Here is a 21,010-nt window from a genome sequence, read left to right as displayed (position 1 = left end):
CTATTTTAGTTGGAAATGTAGTGAGGAAGCAATATTTAAAGTGTTTGAGAATTAACAAATTTCTGGATAATACATGCATGCTTTTTTACATACTGTTCCAGTAAGGGAATATATTTTGTGAGAGAAGACGTTTCTATGTAGCCACTGATTGTTTGATACTAGTTACATAACTCAAACTTAAGGAGATTCTTCTACTTCAGCCTTGAATGCTAGGATGTAAGGCACTACACTAAATAGAAATAGTCTTTTGTATATATCAAACTCAAGTCACTGGAGGCAATGAGTCTAAGGAAGTATATTATAGATGGAGTTGCTTTTCAGTTGTTTTTTACTTCAGTTTCTCTCTCTGGCTCTCTCTCTCTCTCTCTCTCTCTCTCTCTCTCTGTGTGTGTGTGTGTGATCAAATCACTTTATTCAGCGATATAAAAGAGTAGGAGAGCTAAGGAAGTCGATGGGCTTTGATTTCAGCAGGGCAGAATCTCCATCTCCTCTTGTTTCCTGAAAGACAATTGCAACACTTGAGTGAGGACTCCTCCCTTCAAGAATTTGGGTTTGATCATCAACAGCATAAAAAGAAAAGGGGGAAAACCTTGTACAATTTGGATACAGTCGTACACACCTATAATCCTAGCATTTGGGAAGCTGAGGCAGGACAATGGCCATAAAACTGAGTTCATCCTTGGCTACATTTGAGTGCTAGGATATCTGAGACATAATAAGATCTTGTAGTCAACACATTGGTAAGTATTGCTTAGTGGTAGAATGGGTTCCGAGCAAGCAGCAGGCCCTGCGGTCCATTCTCAGCACCAGAAAGAAATAACTCCTCTAGAAATGTAATAGAACATATCTAGGTTTTGAGGCCCTAAAAATGAATTGTACTTTACGCAGCTGAGCGCGCTGTAAAGCAATGACTTTCACTTCTGGCATGGGCTGCTCAAACAACAAAGGGAGCAGCCAGTTAATGACACACAGCTTGAGGTGTTAACCCTGGTCAACATTAATACAAAACATCCCCAGACTTTATTACTCATGACTTAATGGGTCAAGCATTATTGAAGTAAAATCCCTTTGGCAGTTCAGTAAATAGTCTTCTGCATTTTCTACAGCAACAAGAGCAATGATCTGTATAAAAGCCCTTAAATCCTTGAAAACTGCAGCACAGTAAGACAAGATTTTTACCTTCTTACGTATTACTTTCTACTCCAATTGTCATTGAATCATACAAATACTAATAAATACTAAGTAAACTAATATGGACATATTACATCTATTATATAGAGTATCTTAAAACTAAGTAAAACTAATACAGACATATTTTCTTTGAAAAATATTTCATTTAGGTGTATGTATCATGGCACACATGTGGAATCAGTTCTCTCGATCTACTATGGGGGTCCTTGGGTTAGAAGCCAGCTCATTAGGCTTGGTGGCAGGCAAGTGTTTTGCCCACTGAGCCCTCTTTCCTGCCTACACAATATCTTTTCAGCATCTTAATGGGAGAAAAAATATTTTAAATACACATGTAGGAATGCTTGTTTACAAGCTGGAGGTGAAATTTACTCCTCAAGGACAGAGATTAACTACAGAATGTATGTATCTTTCACTTTAACACTAAATTATGAGCTTTTTCCATATTTTATGAACTCATAATCACTTTTTAATGACTGTGTAACACTTCATCAAATGAATACACTGACTTTTCAAAAGGAAGCACATGTATATTCTCATATTTTTGCAATTTGAATTAATGGCATGATTAAAATATATATTGAATAAAGTTGTTCATATATTTGGAATTGCTTCTAAAAAATAAGTTGCTTTAACTGTTTGGTCGGAAGCATCACCCCAGCTCCCTAACACCCTTTTATACAAAAAGTCTGGATTGTTTGCCCAGGGGCTTCACCCCAGCTCCTGGCATAAGCCCCCTCCCCTGAGAGTTGCTTCAGTCCAAACTCCACCTCTAAGAAAGCCCACCAAACAATGACCTGGTCACAGGTAGGGTCAAGAAAGCCTGCCAAATGGTAAGCCCTTCCCAGGGAAGGTCAAGACTACTCCCACAGGCTATTTAACACCCCACCCAGAATGAACTCGTAGTCTCCAGGTTTTGCGTGGTCTCCCCTTCTCTCTCTTCCCCTCTCCATGTTTTCCTGGGACCACCAGGAGTAAGGTCATCTATTTTTTTTTTAGTTTTGTTATAACTTTCTTTCTATTTATTCTTTATGTCTTTCACGTCATGCCTTCTTTTTTTCATTTTTTTTTAGTTGTTGAAAAAATATTTCCCATTTCCCTCCCCCTCCTCGCACACATCGCCCCCTTCCCCCTTCCCCTCCTCCTCCCTCCTCCCCCCAACTCCATTCCCCCCCTCTCTTGAGAATGAAGAGCAGTCCAGATTCCCTGCCCTGCGTGAAGTCCAAGGTCCGCCCACTTTTATCCAGGACCAGGAAGGTGAGCATCCAAACAGGCTAGGTTGCCACAAAGCCAGTTCATGTATTAGGATCCAAACCTAGTGCCATTGTCCTTGGCTTCTCATCAGCCTTCAATGTCCGCCACGTTCAGAAAATCCGGTTTCATCCATGCTTATTCAGTTCCAGTCCCGCTGGCCTTGGTGAGCTCCCAATAGATAAGTTCCACTGTCACAGTGGGTGGGTGCACCCCTCGTGGTCCTGACTTCCTTGCTCATGTTCTCCCTCCTTCTGCTCCTCATTTGGATCTTAAGAGCTCAGTCCGGTGCTCCAATTTGGGTCTCTGTCTCTATCTCCATCCATCGCCAGATGAAGGTTCTAAGGTGATATGCAAGATATTCATCAGTATGGATCTAGGATAGGGTCATTTCAGGTTCCTTCTCCTCAGTTGCTCAAGGTACTAGCTGGGGACATCTCCCTGGACACCTGCGAGTCCCTCTAGAGTCAAGTCCCTTGCCAACCAACCCTAAGATGGCTCCCTTAATTAGGTTATATATTTCTCTGCTCCCGTGTCCACCCTTCCTTTATCCCAACCATCCTATTCCCCCAAGCTCCCCCCATTCTCCCCTTCTCACGTTCCTCACCCCATTTCCCTTTAGCCCCATGACACCTCATCCCTATAATCTTGTCTACTTCCCATATCCAGGCGGATGACTATATGTTTTTCTTTGGGTTCACCTTCTTATTTAGCTTCTCTAGGATCACGAATTATATGCTCAATGTCCTTTATTTATGGCTAGAAACCAATTATGAGTGAGTACATCCCATGTTCATCTTTTTGGGACTGGGATACCTCACTCAGGATAGTGTTTTCTATTTCCATCCATTTGCATGCAAAATTTGCGAAGTCATTGTTTTTTACCGCTGAGTAGTACTCTAATATGTATATATTCCACACTTTCTTCATCCATTCTTCCGTTGAAGGGCATCTAGGTTGTTTCCAGGTTCTGGCTATTACAAATAATACTGCTATGAACATAGTTGAACAAATGCTTTTGTCATATGATAGGGCATCTCTTGGGTATATTCCCATGAGTGGTATTACTGGATCTTGGGGTAGGTTGATCCCTAATTTCCTGAGAAATCGCCACACTGATTTCCAAAGTGGTTGCACAAGTTTGCATCCCCACCAGCAATGGATGAGTGTGCCCCTTACTCCACAACCTCTCCAGCAAAGGCTATCATTGGTGTTTTTGATTTTAGCCATTTTGACAGGTGTAAGATGGTATCTTAAAGTTGTTTTAATTTGCATTTCCCTGATCACCAAGGAGGATGAGCATGACCTTAAGTGTCTTTTGGCCATTTGAACTTCTTCTGTTGAGAATTCTCTGTTCAGTTCAGTGCCACATTTTTTTTAATTGGGTTAATTTGCATTTTAAAGTTTAGTTTCTTGAGTTCTTTATATATTTTGGAGACCAGACCTTTGTCTGTTGCAGGGTTGGTGAAGATCTTCTCCCAGTCAGTGGGTAGTAAGGTCATCTATTAAACATGGGTGTCTTTTAATTCAGTCTTATTCAGTCTTATTGGGATGATTTGCGTTGGTGGCGAGGTTCGTTTAAGAAAACATTTAACATTAACAAAGAACATTATTCTTAAAGCTGGGCATGGTGGCACTCAACTTTAATCCCAGCACTCAGGAGGCAGAAGCAGACAGGATTTTTGAGGCCTGTCTGCTCTATAGAACTAATTCTAGGGCAGTCAGGGCTCTGTAGAGAAACTCTGTCTCAAAAATCAAGCAACAATAAAGCTCTTTTTTTTTTAAATCCCAGCACTCAGGAGGCAAAGGCAGATCTCTGAGTTTCAGGCCAGCCTGGGCTACAGAGTGAGTTCCAGGGCAGCCAGTGCTACTCACAGAAAACCTGTCTTGGCAAGCCAAAAACAACCAAACAACAACAAAAAAAAAGAATATTATTCATTTAGTTTTAATGTAAAATGTTAAAATGCTTCTCAAAGAGACTCTGTTAGCTTTTACCTCACTTGCAGAAAACGCTTGTTTCCTCCCCCCCCACCAAGTTTAGGCATTTTAGAACTTTTTAGTGTGTGCTAATTTAATGGGGAAATATTTAAATTTTATTTTTATTACTGGAGGTTGTACTTATTTTTGCTGGATCTGTATCATTAAACATTTGTATAGTTCAATTATTCATGTTGTTATTTATTGATGTATATGAGCTCTTAAATATCAAAAATATAAACCATTAGCCTATCTATGCAAAATGTATCACAAATGAAAACTCAGCATTTCTGCCTTTATCTCCAGTTTTAAAATACCTGTATTTTAAACTGAAATATGTAGTTAAGCCTTTTTTCTAAAGTTTCATATTGACTTCTTCCAAAGTTTCACAGTATATCACTTTTGATTATTTTATTTATTTTTACTTTTAAAAATGCATTTATTTCACCGGAGCCATGGCCTGATTGCACCTGGAGAGGTTAGTGTCTGGGTTCCCAGTTGAAGGGCCATGACCTCTCCATCCTAGTTCCCAGAGGCACATCCTGTGCTGAACCCCCACCCAGTAAAACCCCAGAGACATGGGAGCAGCCTCCCCACATCCATAACCATCCCCCAATGCATCTGTGACCGTTGGAGCCTTGGCCCTGACTGCCCCGGAGAGGTGACTGTTTGAGTTCCAGGCTAGAGGACTCTGCTTTCTAGACCCTAGTTCCCCAGAGGCACATCCTGTACCCCACTGCCACCCATGAACACCTAGAGACCTGGGAGCAGCCTCCCCACGTCCACAAACATCCCCCACTTCATCTGTGACCATTGGAGCCTTGGACCTGACTGTCTATGAAAAGGTGACTGTCTGTGTTCCCTGTTAGAAGGCCCTAGCCCCATGCATATTCCACACCCTACCCCCCACTACCAGCCTCCCCACTCCCGCAACCATCCCCACTGCATCTCTGACCACTAGAGCCTTAGCCCTGACTGCTCCTTGTGAGGTGAATGTCTGGATTCTCCATTGGAGGACCATACTCTCTTGACCCTAGCCCCCTGAGGTACATCCCATGCACCAACCCACCCAGCTGTTTGGATGAAAGCCTCAACCCAGCCCCTGGCATCCAAATATCCAAAGAGTTTAAAAAGTGTTCAGGCCGGGCAATGGTGGCGCACGCCTTTAATCCCAGCACTCGGGAGGCAGAGGCAGGCGGATCTCTGTGAGTTCGAGACCAGCCTGCTCTACAGAGCTAGTTCCAGGACAGGCTCCAAAGCCACAGTGAAACCCTGTCTCGAAAAACAAAACAAAACAAAACAAAACAAAATGTTCGGGTGGAAGTTCCAACCCAAGTCTCCTCTCCTGAGAGTTGCCTCAGTCCAGACTCCACCCCTGAGAAAGCCCACCAAATGATGACCCCTTCCCCAGAGATGCTCAAGACCACTCTCACAGAGTATTTAAAGTGACCCCCAGTGAACAAGTTTGCAGTTTTTCTGTCTTCCTTTCCTGTGTTTTCTTTGGGGAGCTGGAAAGCTATCCAGGAGGATCTGTATCTATTAAACCTGGGATTTTTCTAATTTGGTTTGATTTAATCTGATTTGGATTACTGCGTTGGCAGAGAGGCTTATTTCGAGTGCAGAAACTTTTCATGATGTTTGGGTGAAGGCCTCACCCAAATAGCAGCAAAGCCCCAGAGATCTGGGAGCAGCTCCCCCACACCTGCAATAGTTCCCCACCACATCTGCAACCACTGGAGCCTTGGCCTCTACTGCACCTAGAGAGGAGCCCCAGAGTCACAACAGCAACTACCAGAGGTAGGGCCCCACCTGCACCAGGAGGAAGAGTGACCACCTAAGCCATAGACCCCACCTGCACCAATTGCAAGGAGATCCACTGAAGCACAGGCCCCACAAGAGTGGTATTGCTGGATCCTGGGGTAGGTTGATCCCGAATTTCCTGTCTCTTAGGATTTTATATGAATGTACTTACCCATGTTGGTGCACCAATTTGTTGGAGAAGGCTGCTAGTTTGCTCCTAGATGCTCAACCCTGAAATAACTACACAGAAACTATATTAATTAAATTTAAACCACTGCTTTGCCTATTAGCTCCTGATTCTTATTGGCTAGCTCTTACATCTTAATTTAACCCATTTCCATTATTTTATATTTTACCATGATGTTCGTGGCCTACGCAAGGTTCCAACTGGCAGCTCATGTCTTTCTCTTCTGGCGGCTCCATGGCAGCTTCATGGTGTCTCATTGACTCTACCTTGTTCTCCCAGCATTCTGTTTAGTTTTCCCTGCCTATCACTGTTTGCCCTGCTATAGGCGCAAAGCAGTTTTTTTTAAATTTTTTTTATTATTTTTTGTTTTGTTTTGTTTTTGTTTTTATTATTTAATTAAGTTTCTTCCTCCTCCCCTCCTCCCATTTCCCTCCCACTCCCCCCATTTCCCTTCCCCTCCCTCTCCAGTCCAAAGAGCAGTGGGGTTCCCTGCCCTACAGCAAGTTGATAGCTAACATTAAATTAAATGGAGAGAAACTCAAATCCATCCCACTAAAATCAGGAACATGACAAGGCTGTCCACTCTCTCCATACCTCTTCAATATAGTGCTTGAAGTTCTAGCAATAGCAATAAGACAACATAAGGGGATCAAGGAGATTGGAAAGGAAGAAGTTAAGCTTTCGTTATTTGCAGATGATATGATAGTATACATAAGCGACCCCAAAAACTCTACCAAAGAACTCCTACAGCTGATAAACACCTTTAGTAATGTAGCAGGATACAAGATCAACTCCAAAAAAATCAGTTGCCCTCCTATACACAAAGGATAAGGAAGCAGAGAGGGAAATCAGAGAAGCATCACCTTTCACGATAGCCACAAATAGCATAAAATATCTTGGGGTAACTCTAACCAAGGAAGTGAAAGATCTATTTGACAAGAACTTTAAGTCTTTGAAGTGTTTTTTATTTATTAACCAATAAAAGCAACACATACACAGAAGAACTTCCCACACCAGTGGGACTAAAATGGTTAGTCTTCTACCTTAGCTTTTGAGTGCTAGGATTATAAATTTGTGCCACTGCACCCAGCCCAGCCCTTTAGTACTTTTCATTGTGATTTCTCCAAGGTACAGTGTACTGAATGTGTTAATAACTTGTTAGTTTTTATTTTGCTAATCTGTCTTTTGTTACAGGGGTCTATTGGAATCAAGAACTCATGAAGCTTGAAAAAAGTTATTTTTTTCTACAGGTAACCAAGAGAATGTCCCAGTAGAATCTTGCCACACATATCTAGGAACTGGGGTCTTATTTATGAGCAGTTAGAAACCATTGTAAAATTTTAAGAAGAGGACCTTAGTGATCTAATCTATGTTATAGCTACTATGGGAAGTATGGGTTAAAGGGGACAAATATAGCATGAAAAAACAATTAGAAGGCTACTGCATTGGTTCAGATTAACATCACCAGTGCTTTGAGAGGCTAGGACTGGGTTCAATAGCAGAATATTTGCCTACCATTCATGAGACCTTGGTTCTGTATTCGGCACTGAAACACACACACACACACACACACACACACACACACACACAGAGAGAGAGAGAGAGAGAGAGAGAGAGAGAGAGAGAGAGAGAGAGATTATTCACTGTCGGTCTCATCAGACAAACAGTTAACAGTATTTCCAAGGGTAATAACTGAGCTGACTAAGTAGCTAGAACAGCAGCATTCCAGTGACCAAACCTACCTCAATCACCTCAGGGGGTTTATACTGTATGTGGGACCCTCACCCCTTATTCTCAAAGGGGCAAGAAGCAATTTCCTAGCAGAATGTTTTCCCAGGAAGATAGTGGCCTTCCCCTCTCCCACCCTGGACATTCTGAGCACAAGGTCTCTTAGCTCAGCCCAGCCAGCCACCTGGTACAGGCTGATAAAGATGGCCTAACTCAAGACCAGTGGCCTTGCTCTAAGAACAAGGAGAAAGCTGACTTAACAGAATGGGAGGGAGCAAAAGTCCTTGTACCCATGCCAAAGCAGCTTCAAAGATTCTCTTTGTAGTTATGCCTTTAAAAGCTTACCCCACAGAGGAGATACAACTCCTCTCTACCTTGTTGTAATAGGGATGGAGATGAGTTCCAAACATGCTGATTAAACCTTGCTTATTACAGTCTGGGCCTCTCTGGTGGTCTCTCTATGGGGGTAGTAATCTGGGCACAACACAGTACAGCCTTCATTCTCACAGACACCCCCTGACACCCAACAAATTCTGTCCTACCTACATTAGCTCTTTCATCCTAATAGCAAAGCTCTGTTGCGTTTTGTCAAGGCTCACCTCTAACCCACCCCTGAGGACTTAGAGTTCTTAAAAGCTATCACTACCTCTTGTAAAATCTGTCAAAAGTCAGATCCCAAGACCAGATATCATAGCTTCCCTTTCCCCACCCACCAGGCCAGGGGCTCCCTTCCAGGAACTGACTGGCAGCTGAATTTTACTCTTATGCCCATGGTCAGAAGAGTTAAATATCTCCTGGTTTTAGTGGACACCGTGTCTGGGTGGATTGAAGGGTTTCCCAACACTAACAAGAGGGCCCAGATGATTTCTTCTCTGAGAAATCATTCCCCATTTTGGATTCCCAACCTCTCTTCAGTCAGATAATGGCCCAGAGTTTACTTCCCAGATTTTGCAAACTCTGTCTAAGGCTCTTAACATTCCCTAGCATTTTCATATCACATACCACCCTCAGTCTTCAGGTAAGGTAGAACAAACTAATCGTTCCTTAAAAAATGTTCTTGTTAAAATGTCACAGGAGCTTCACCTTGACTGGGTAAAACTTTTGCCTCTGGCACTTCTTAGGCTTAGGGCTCTCACCAAATCCCCCTTTTCATCTCGCCCTTTGAACTCATGTATGGGTGGCCAGTTTTAGTCCCCAGCCTCTCACCTAAAACCTCTCCCCTTCCTGATCACCTGCTTACTCTGCTGTTCTCCTATCTTTGCTCCCTATTAGGGGATTTTACGGACTACTCATTACCTTAACCATGTGCTAATTTATGCCCATCGCCAATTAAAATAGGGGATCAGTTACTATTCTCTCCCCCAGATCAATCCCTCTCACCCCTTTGTCCTAAATGGCAGGGCCCCTTTAAAGTAATTCTTGTAACTCCCACAGCTGCCAAGCTCAAGGGACTTCCTCATTGGAGTCACCTGTCCCACTTTAATCCTTTCACTCTTCCATCTCAAGATACTCCCGTGTGTGTGTGTGTGTGTGTGTGTGTGTGTGTGTGTGTGTGTATAAACTCAAACAGGGCCCTGTTCCCTTAAGTTCCAAAGGGCACCAAGATGAGCCACTCTTTCTCCAGTTCTGAAAAAATAAAAGTCTCATCACTGTACTCAACTCTCCTGTGCCAAAACTCCATATACTCTCCTTTTTCCTCTTTCTCCAATCTGCTTTACCAACTTCTCTATATCTCCAATGTCATGCTTCAATTTCCAGTTAATCACTTAGCTGTTATCACAGAGACCATCATTAAACATAGAGTCAGAAGTACAAGGACTGTCAAAAGCCCAGTTGGTAAGAAACAATAACGAGTTTGCAGCCTCAAACTCCAAAAACTCACAAAACAGACTTTAACATAACAGATTTATCACTGACTGCAGCTGTGTCTCCTGGATGTTAAGCTAACACCATGATGCTAAAGGAAAACAAGTGCCTTAAGATTCACTTCAGGTAAAAGATTAAGGGGTCTAATAATTCCCCTTTCCAATAATTCTCCCTTCTTTCCCCCCTCCCCACAATCTTCCATTCCTACAATATATTATTGTAATCATAAGCTTTTAATATGTATAAAATTTATTTCTTTTCAAACATTTTTCCCATAAGCTCCAGGGAGCCAATTGGACCTACCTAAATGGACCAGACTTGCCCAGAATAAGTATAATTTAATTATTTCCTTATCATTGCTGGCCTTGGGAACCCCTGGGAAAATCCCTCCTCTACCCCTGTCCAAAAGAAGCCCCCTCTGTCTTCCATCCTGGGACTCTCCTCCCTTAATCACCAGGATCTAAAATTTTTCCAGACATAATTCTCTGCCTTTCCAGCATCTTGCGAGATCCAAGCTGCCAGCCAGTCAGTTCCACAGAGCCCAGAAAAACACAACAGTAATCAGCCACCCCAGAACATGGTCAAGCATCTCAACTCCCTGATACTCACAGAATCAGCAAAAAGCAGTCTCCAGAGGCCTGACAATGCCCACAAAATCAGCATAAAGCAGTCACGAGAGACCTTACAATGCCCCATTCCCACCCATTAAGACCCTCAAACTCTCAAATTTTTATAATAAACAAAAGGGTGGAATGTAATTATTCAGCCACAAATAAGGTTGGATTTCTGGGTTCTAGAGTCATGCACATGAGGACAATCCCTCAGGCAGAAGTGCCTGAATTAAAGGGCCTTGTGTGACCCATGTGTGTGCATGCATGGTTACATGCATGTATGACTCAGCTAAGCCCTTGAGCGTATGCTTGAGCCCCTTCATCTGCATATGAGGTAGTTACACCAAAACTCTGTGTGCATGTGCTAGGCAGCTCTTAAAAACCTGAATGTACCATCTTTCTTTCTCTGCACACGGATTCCCCAGGCCTGTACACACCCCCTCTAATAAACCCCTAAGCGGGTTGTGTGTTTTGTGATTCCTTCTCACTCGTGCCAGGTAATTTCAGTGCCTAATTGAGACAGACTTTGTTTCTAGATGCTGTCAGTCCCATGGGCTCATTTAAATGCCAAAGGGAATTATTGTACAAGCTAATTTCTGTCCCTGGGTCTATTAATTTCCTTAATAATCATTTAAGGTCTCTCAAGACCTTCCTCTTCTCTGTGAAGAAAGGTGTGCGATCTTCAACTCCCCATCCTTATCTAACTTTCCAAAGGTGTGAAGAGTTCTAATGTTTTGAGAAAGCAGTGTCCTTTTTCCTATTTAATGTTTTGTCACTTCATTGCAGTGAACTTTCAGGTGGCAGAGGAAACGAACACCATTTGTCAGCGGGCTGCTGTGATGGAGACACAGCTTCATGCTGTAACTTGTAGCAGCCTGGGTAGTTCGTCTCAGCATTCTTCACTCAAGTAAAGCTTGATGCTTGGTTTTTCAGAACAAGCCAATATAAAACAGAGCTGGAATGTATTAAAACTTGTTTTTAAAATATTTAGGAATGAGGGTTAATAGTGAGAATGATGCTCAGGGAAAGAAGAGAGAGTGGGATGCATTTCTCAACGGAGAGTCTCACTCTGTTGTTTTTACTACAGCCTCTTTGGTAGACTATTAAAATGACCTCAGAAGGTTGCTGAGGCCCCTACAGCTCTTTGCTCCTAAAGGAACCACAAGTTGACTCTCCTATTGGATCCTGATAATGATATATCTGAATGCAGTTTAAATCTTGTTATTTTTTCATAGACATCTTACTATGTCTAACAGATCTAGAATGCAATGCAGCTTCTTATTGGAAAAATAAATATTCCTCTCACAAACATGGTGGTTGAGCTTGTGGCAAGATAGAAACTCAGTCTATCAGAAGTGGATAAGTCAGAATAGAAAAGCAGAAAAAAATCTTGGGGCCATGATGGGAAAGAGAAAAAAAGAACAGCAACCCGGGGCCTTTGCTAGGAAAGTAGCAAGAATTCCAGCACAACTGAACATCAAAGCCACAAACCTCAGTGTGACGTGGATCAAGGTCCTGAAAGTCTAGGGGAACTCCTCAAACCAGTGAGGGCAGCAATATAGAACTGTGTCTCTATCCCTTTACCAGTAACAAAATGAAGGCAGTTAAGGAGAAACAGATGCAGGAGTGTTCTTTTGGCCTTCCTTTTTGAATAAATGCAGTGTACAGATTTCCAAATACTAAAGGAACTCTAGTCCTTTCTGCAGGAAGAACAAAGACAACATTGGGCCCTACTTGCCCTACAAAGCAGATGAATATATAAACCATATAAGCCATGCCTTGCCAGGAAGAAATTGCTTACCTTTCCCTCATATTTGATATGCAATGTCAATCAACAGTCTTGTTATCTCAGCTTTGTTCCCTTCCACACCCTCCTCCTCCCAACCTTTATCACTTTTACTTACAGAAATGGACTGAATGGTGTTATTAACTGCAGCCCTGGAAACTTGGCTTGAAGCTCATTCAAAAAGAAGTTGTGTGAAAGCTGTGAGCAACAAAGTGTCAAAGAAAAGACACAGACAGACCCAGAGACAGAGAACTTCACTACCTCTCGGAAAAAGGAGCAGGAATTTCCCATCCACTGCCTTGACCTGAACACTTTCAGATTGCCTTGTCTGGGACAAAGGGGAATGAAAAAAATGACAGACACACATACAGAAGAGCCATACAGAAAAGCTGGGGTCAGGTGAGCTGTCTGCTCCAATGAAAGTGAAGCAGCAGCCTGAAACCTCAGCTGCTTTGTTCTACACAGGAGCATGAGGAGGTCTACTCTCAGTAGAGGGTCTCCATAGGGGAGCTGTCTCAGGCTGCAGTGATCCCAGGAATAGGAAGCTGTGTTTGACTGTTTTCTTGAACATATTCTTTTTAATTTGGCTCAAAGTCAACAGTTAATCAACATCCATAGTCTGACTAGGGAAAGGTCTTGCCATTACTATGGGTCTGAGATACTGGGGACTTGAACATGGACATGCTTATTTCAACAATACACATTCGCTCTCCCAATCAGTTGCTGAGTAACTGAAATGTAATACAAGGTGCTTTCAAAGGTGTACCCAACAACAAAAATGTAGGAATTAAGGGCGTCTTTATTGTAAACAAAAGTTAATATAAGGACAAGTGAGGTGGCTCTGTGGATAACGATACTTGCCACCAACCTGATAACCTGACTTTGAGACTCAGAACTCACCCCACATGGTGAAAAGAGAGAAGTTACACATGCAAGTTGTCTTTTGACCTCCACATGTGTACTGTAGCATTTGTGTGAACAACCATGTGCACACATATACATAGTATTTTGTTAGAATTCTTGACTTGCAGCTGGCAAGAGATTTCAGTCAGATGCTCCAGTGAAGGAATTCATTTCTTTCCCCTGTCACCAAATTGTCTACCTTTGTGTCCTGACTTACCTTGTCTTATTATTTGTCTGAAATGTTTACTTGTTTTCCTCTTTGGAGACAATTTTTTATACGGCCCAGTAGGATGGCACTTACTTTGGCTCTACCACAGGAGCAGGCGGGCAACAACTTGATGTTGCTCTCTATACAGCCTGAAGAGCTTCCAGGGACCTCTCCGCCATTAAATCAAGCTTTTGATTTCTGCCACAAAATTTCAGAATGAGTCAATGTGAAGCAGAATTGGAGTTTATTGGGTTTACAGACTGAAAGAGACAGGCCTGAGTGCATACATAAAAAGATACACATTTAAGTGAAATATCATAGCTACTCATGTGATTTTATGGCTTTTGAAGTTATATTGTTCAAAGGTTGTAATGTATAACTAGGTTTAAAGATTACATAAAACACTTCAGAATTAAGAGGTGAATTGGCTTCTTCTTCTTTTTTTAATCTAAAAGACTTTCTTAGCAGGACCGGAGATACAGTTCAGTGAGCCTGGAGCCTTCCTAGCACAGCAAGGGTCCTTGATTCAATTCTTCAGCACTCTGTAAATCAGGGTAATGGCACAAGGGTATGTAATCTCCTTCTCCAGAGGTGGGAGCAGGAGGTTCTGGTCAAAAAAGTTGTCTCGCAGCCTCAGATAGCTTTTGACACCCCTGAACTACATAAAACCATGTTTTAAAATGCCCACAACAGGAAATTCAGATCAACTGCCTAACAGGGTGTGGTTAGATATAACTCACGGGATGGCAGGAAGAATCAGTAGTTCAAGGCCATTTTGTAAAGGAGATTGTATAATGGTCTATGGAGTTCCTTGTTCAGATTTATGGGTGAGAAAGGATAGCTAATAAAGCTAAAATCAAGATCATATGAGTTTATGATGACATATATTTTGACCTTCAGCATGAGTTATTAGCTGTTTCAATACTCTTATTTGAGATCATCAGATAAATATACTTCTATTGCAGTAAGTCTTTGGTATGGTATGGCCAATTCTATCAAAATTCTTGATCCTCAGACAGCAAGAGATATAAGCCAGATTAAGAAGGCTAACAGGATTCTTATCTTTCCCCATGTCCCTTCAGTTTTCCCTGTCTTTTTCTCTTACCTCTGTTCAGGCCAGCCTTGAACTAATGGTGGCCCTGCCTCAGCCTCCTGAGAGTTAGGAGAATGGATAAGTGATAACATGCCCAGCTGGAAATGCACTAGTGAAAGACCCTCGACGAGGACCTCTTTTCGGGAGGAGACCTCCCCAACGCCAAGGAACAGGCCGAGACCGCACGGATGCAAATCGCAAGAGGTTTATTGAGTAGACACAGGTACCTGTGGGCAGCAAGATCTCTCGGAAGATTTGCGCACCTGCCGACTGGAGGGCGGGCTTTTTATAGGGAAGAGCAAAAAGCAAGTTTACAGAAGCAAAAGCGTGGTTATCGATCGACCGGAATGAGGCGGGGGCATGAACGGTTTCCCCTCTTAGCATGGGTGTCAGCAAGAAGCAAGTTTACAGAAGCAAAAGCGTGGTTATCGGAATGCGGCAGGGGGCATGAAAGGTTTCCTCTCTCAGCATGGATGCCTGGCAACAATCATCCTGTTCCTATCTTATAGCTAACCTGCTTTGTTGACATCCTATCTTATTGACATCTTGCCTTGCAGTCTTCCTATCTCTATCTCCTGCTCTCTCAGGCACATGGGATGTTCTTACGGGAGCAGGCTGGCTGCTGATCTGGAGAGTTTTTATTTTTTTAAGCAAACAGGACATTCCCCCGGGAGCATGCTAGCTGCGGGTTTTGAGGAGGGAGTCTGTAGGGTCTTTTACTAGTTGTTTTTAAAGATGCATTGTAAGCTTCCATTCAAGGCAATTTCTTTGAAAATTACTACAGTGACTTCTATATGGAATATCTCATTAACAAAATTGCCCATTTTTCCTATTATGCTTACTATTGAATTATAGGACTACTTCATTTCTACTAAGAACCTATGAGTGTTGAAGAAAAAAATCATTTTTATTGTCCACCATCATTATATACTTTGTGGTGCTTGAGGACCTAACCCAGTGTCTTGCTGCACTTAGTGACAGAACCCTTCCCTAGCACATGTGATGCTCTTGGTTTGTTCCTGAGTGTCACAACAAAAAGAAAAGCACTGGGCATGCTAGGCAAGTATTCTACTCCAGAGCTCTACATTACTACCCCTCCTCCATTGTCTCAATGAGTGCTATCATCTTTGATCTGGCAAAAACATTAATTTCTACATGAAATATTATCTGATTGTTTCCATTTGTTCAGGTCCCACTGTTAGTAGTGCAGGCATTAAATTAATTTTTTGATATAACTTATTCATTTAGTTAGAGACAGAATCTTGCTATGTCGCCCTGGCTGGCTTGTTATTCATTATATAGTCTAGGTTGTCCTTGGACTCATAGTAATCTTGCTGCCTCAGTTTCTCAGCTGTGTGCTTGCTTTGCTTGTCTTTAATATTTTTAAATCCTTAAACATATACAACGCATTGATTGCAATATAAAATAACTATCTATAAACTACAAAAGCAGGATATTTTTTTAAGACAGGGTCTCATATAACCAAGATTGGCCTCAAACTTGCTATGTAGTTGAAGATAATTGAACTTCTTATTGTGGTGCTTGGGACTTAAACCAGTGTCTTGCTGGGTTTAACGACAGAACCCTTCAACTTCCCAGTGTTATGATTAAATGCATGCACCATCATGCTCAGTTTTCTGCTGTGCTAGGGATTAAACTCAGAATTTTGTGAGTGTCAGGTAAGCACTCCGCCATAGAAGCTAATTCCCTAGGCCCAAACAGTTTCATAAAACTTCAAGATTTTTTCACATAGAATTTTTTGAGCTGTAATCTAATAGCATAGTTGTCATTATTTTCATGGAATTTATTTTCTCAACATAGAAGAAAACTATTAATTATATGGTCAGTGCAACACTATGTACATATCAGAAAGCAAAGTAAAACACAAATATACATACTTGTATTATTAATATTTCACAATTGGGTATTGTGACATATTTCTATATATATTAGCTTTTTTAATACTCATATATATACTTTATATATATAGTAATACGTGTGTGTGTGTGTGTGTGTGTGTGTGTGTGTGTGTGTGACTAAGTTCAGAACCAAGGCTAATCTTGAAGCTAGAGGGGTCTTGGCTTTTCACAGCTGTTTGTAAACTTATACTGTAGGCCATCAGTTCCATATAAGTAATTTTACCAAAATTGTAGTAGTTACTAATAAAAACTCAGGAGTCAGACATTGAGATAAAAACCTGATAAATCTAAGGAAAAGCAAAGGGGTGATTGGCTGACCTTACTTTTCATATTTTCCCATTCCAAAAGTCTCAGAAATCCCCCTCAGCTTCCCCTTCTCTCTTCCTGTCCCTACCTAACTGACTACCTCAGTCTTCCAATATCTCTGGCTAATCTGAGTCAGCCAATTGCTGCTGACTCTACAGCAGAGTGGCAATGTGAACAATTCTCTCACGACATACATACCTATACTACACAACCTTAATAATTGTCCATGTCACTCAGGGTTAGGTGTCTTGACAGAATGCAAATGATTCATTTCTGAAAATTTGTCACGAAAGTCTTTTCACAAACAAAGAAACACATTTTCCAGTTCTTTTTCTGTAGTGTTCAAGCACTGACTATGAGTACAATGTTTGGAGGCCAAAGGTCAGCCTGGTAATCTTCCTTTATCACAACTTCGGTTTGTAGATAGGGTCTATCACTGAACCTGGATCTTGCAGTTTCAGCTAGACTAGCCTGGCGCTAAGTACTCAGGAGCCACTGGCCTTTCTCACTCCAGTTCTGGGATTACAGCCAGTTCTTGCCACACCTGGCTTTTGCATGAGTCCTGGGGATCAAAATTTGCAACCTCATGCTCACACAGCAAATGCTTTATCCACGGAACCAACTCCCAGTCTTGGAAATTCTCCTTTTCCTCAAGTTTTTAAGATTCTCAGCCTTGCCGGGTGATGGTGGCTCACGACTTTAATCGCAGCACTCGGGAGGCAGAGGCAGGAGGATCTCTGGGAGTTCGAGACCAGCATGGTCTACAGAGCTAGTTCCAGGACAGGCACCAAAGCCACAGAGAAACCCTGTCTCGAAAAACCAAAAAAAGATTCTCAGCCTTACCAAATTCTAGTGTTAGTGCCATACTTTTGTGAGCCTATCATTTTCTTTGGAGACTGCCCTGGTGTTTTCTACCAAAATTATTGTATGGCACGTTTAGACAGATAAAAAGAAAACAACAAAGTTTGTATCATTTTGAATAGTCCAAGTGGGATGTTCCCTATTTACTCTGTATTTTTTCCCCCAGGACAAATATCTGTAATAAGAGATCACATGTCATTTATAACACCTGAATAGAACTCAACTGGCTTGAGATTAGTAATCATTATCTGTGTATTAGTTATCTATGGCTACATAATAAGTTCTCCTCAAATTTAGCAACTCAAAACAGCAAACACTAAACACATGGTGGTAGACAACTATAAGCCCAGAATTCAGGAGCTTCAAGTTCAAGAATCTGAAGTTGGCTTAGGTTATAACAAGTTCCAGGTTACCCTGTGCTAGAATATGATCAAATTTTACCCTGTCTCAAAAAAATTTGTTTCAAATTAAAAAAATCCAAAAAGATACATTATGTCTTGTATGTGCTTTCATAGCTTTTCTTATGTCCCAATTATAGATCTGAAATTCAAGTGTGGTGGCTTAGCTGAGTACCTCTGCTGGCTTAATGAGTACCTCTGCTTCTTCTACATGCTGCTATCAATGTGTCTGCTGGGACCACAGTCATCCTTAGTTTCTACCAAAGGACAGCCACTTCCAAATTCAAATATTTAGTTGTTGGAAAGTCTCTGTTTCTCTGAAGTTTCCTTCCATATAGGCCTCTTCACAGCAAACCTCAGAATGCAGGTATTGGTTTCATCAGAGCAATCATGTATCATGAATAATAAAAACCCAGAAATTAGGGTTCAAACTGAAAACCAGAAAAGCAAAGAAGCCAAGCCACTCAAGAAGTCTTATCTCTACCAAGGCAGGGCAACCGCAAACTAAACCAAACTAAGGCTCTTTCTCTTCTCTCATTTTATTTTTTCTCTATTGCTGGGGTTAAGGGCATATGAATCCCTCGGATTGGAATTAAAGATGTGAGGCACCATCCCCTGGATTTGTTTCTGCATTGATCTTCTGTAGCCTAGGGTGGCCTTGAACTAACAGGGATCTGTCTGACTCTGTCTTCCAAATCCTGGGATTAAAGGTGTGTGTCACCATTGCCTGACCTCTAGTGGCTTTAGCTTTGCCTCTGGTCTTTTGGGAAGATTTATTTATCAAAATACAAATAATATACCACTACACAAACAAAAAGTGCCAAAACGAAAATGTGATTTCTTAATCTGTATTTTTCAAGAGATTTCTATTTCTTTCTCGTTTCTTTAATGTCTCTGAGGTGATGGGGACTGAACCAAGGGCCTTATGAGTGCGAGAAAACTGATCTGTGGCTGAACTCCTTTCCTAGCACCTTTCTATTGAAGTTAAATTTATGTTAAGTAATTCTGTAAAAAGAAAAAATCTCTAAAGAAACTAAATTTAATAGAAGTTATATCATAAGCAGAGACAGAATTCATACAATGGCAGCACTATGAATTAACAAAAGTTCTGAGAGCACCACCCACCAGGGTGGGTAGGCAGCATTTATAAAAAACAGAATAGGTCAGACTGATCCCAGCACTCAGGAGGCAGAGGCAGGCAGAGCTCTATGACTTCAACATCAGCCAGGTCTACAGAATGACCTGGACTACACAGGATAGCCAGGACTACACAGAAAAGCCATGTATTGAAGAACCAAACCAAACCAAACTAAACCAAACCACAACAAACCGAACCAAACTAAAAGAAAACAAAAAGAAAAAAGAAAATCAAAAGGCAATAGATGCATAGAAATAGCTGGATTGAACTACATTTTGGTGTTTGTCTTTTAAAGATATCTGAGCACACTGGATCCTATGCTTTGCTGAAAACTAAGCTGCTATAATGGGTGGAGACTCAGTTACTTGTCATAAGAATATATTGTTAAGTCGCAGTTTGTTTCCACTTTAAGTTAGGTTACAGTTGGTTATGTGCCATGGTGAGTTAGGCTAAATTTAATTTAACAATTCTAAAATATTTTTGGATTTTTAAAAAGAGTATTTAATATAGCCATTTCATGCATTCTTCTCTGTTGGAGGTAAGATTTTGTTATGCTGCCCATCTTGGACTCCGATGCCTAGGGTCAAGAGATCTTTCTACAAGTATATGGTCTAGATTTGGGTTGTTTTCTGAATGTTTGATTACAGTGTTCTTGTCTTGTTTCATGAGTACAACACTGTTTGTTACCTGTGTGTGTATATGCTGGAAATGGAGTGTCAGAGATGGTTGCCAGGGATTGAACATAGGACATACCAGGCAAATACTTTACCTTTGAGCTATATTTCCAGGCCTCTGTTTTTCTCTTAACTATTTAAGAATGCTGATAACTGAAGTATTTGTATCCCCATAAAGCTACATCTGTGTTAAAAATTCTGTTGAATGTTTGACTCCAGGTGAGCAAAACATGGGGATTGTAAGAGAAGTAATACTAAATGTCCACAGCCATAATTATCTTGGGATATCTTTGGCCTTTTAGAAAAAAATCCATTTATCTTTAACTTTGGGATATGAACTAACATTCTTATGATTACTTGGCAATGGGATACTTGGAGTGTATTAAGATTAGCAGATTGCCACCTTCAGAAACCCTAGAGCTAAGAATGTGACAAGATAACTCCTGAAACCTATGGGAAAGAGTTTCCGATTTTGCTATGTTCCACCTACTGAACATCATCACCAAGGAATTTGTTGAATGCATTGATTTACGACACCCTTTGTTCCTTGGTTTGTAAATGTTTATGTAAAAGGTTTTATTTCAGTACATGTTGCTCAGGGTAACTTGAATTTGTATTCTTGGGCCATGAACAATCATATTTAGATTGTGGCTCAGAATAAACAATTTACTAATTTTTCTTAAAGTAAAATTATTTTGTGCTATCATCCATCATGAAAGTGAATAAGCAGACCGACAATGTGTGCAATGACTGCTGCTTCCTACTTGAAAATTACCCTGAGTCTGGAATCTCCATCTCCCTCTCTCAGAGTCTTATGTAAGCTGAGTTAGCCATGGTCTTACCAAGTAACTGAGGTTAGTCATGATCTCACCATGTCATTGAGAAAGACATTAAATTCATATTCCTCCTACCTCTGCCTCTCAAGTGATGGACTTTTGGGCGTAACCAAAATGCTCAGTTCTTAGGATCTATTTTTGTGACTGTCCCTAAACAGAAACAAAGAAATTCTGAAAAATATAGTTCAGCCTACTCAAGGTGACCTACTTTAAAATTATCCTCAAACTATTCTTTAAAATTTCTAAAACTATTGACCAAAATATTTGAAAGTGTATGTTA

Source organism: Microtus oregoni, unplaced genomic scaffold (genome assembly GCF_018167655.1).
Source record: "Microtus oregoni isolate MIOR12 unplaced genomic scaffold, Mior012 000073F_ref0000255, whole genome shotgun sequence".
NCBI classification, from domain to species: domain Eukaryota; kingdom Metazoa; phylum Chordata; class Mammalia; order Rodentia; family Cricetidae; genus Microtus; species Microtus oregoni.
Note: the sequence above shows the minus strand (reverse complement) of the source record.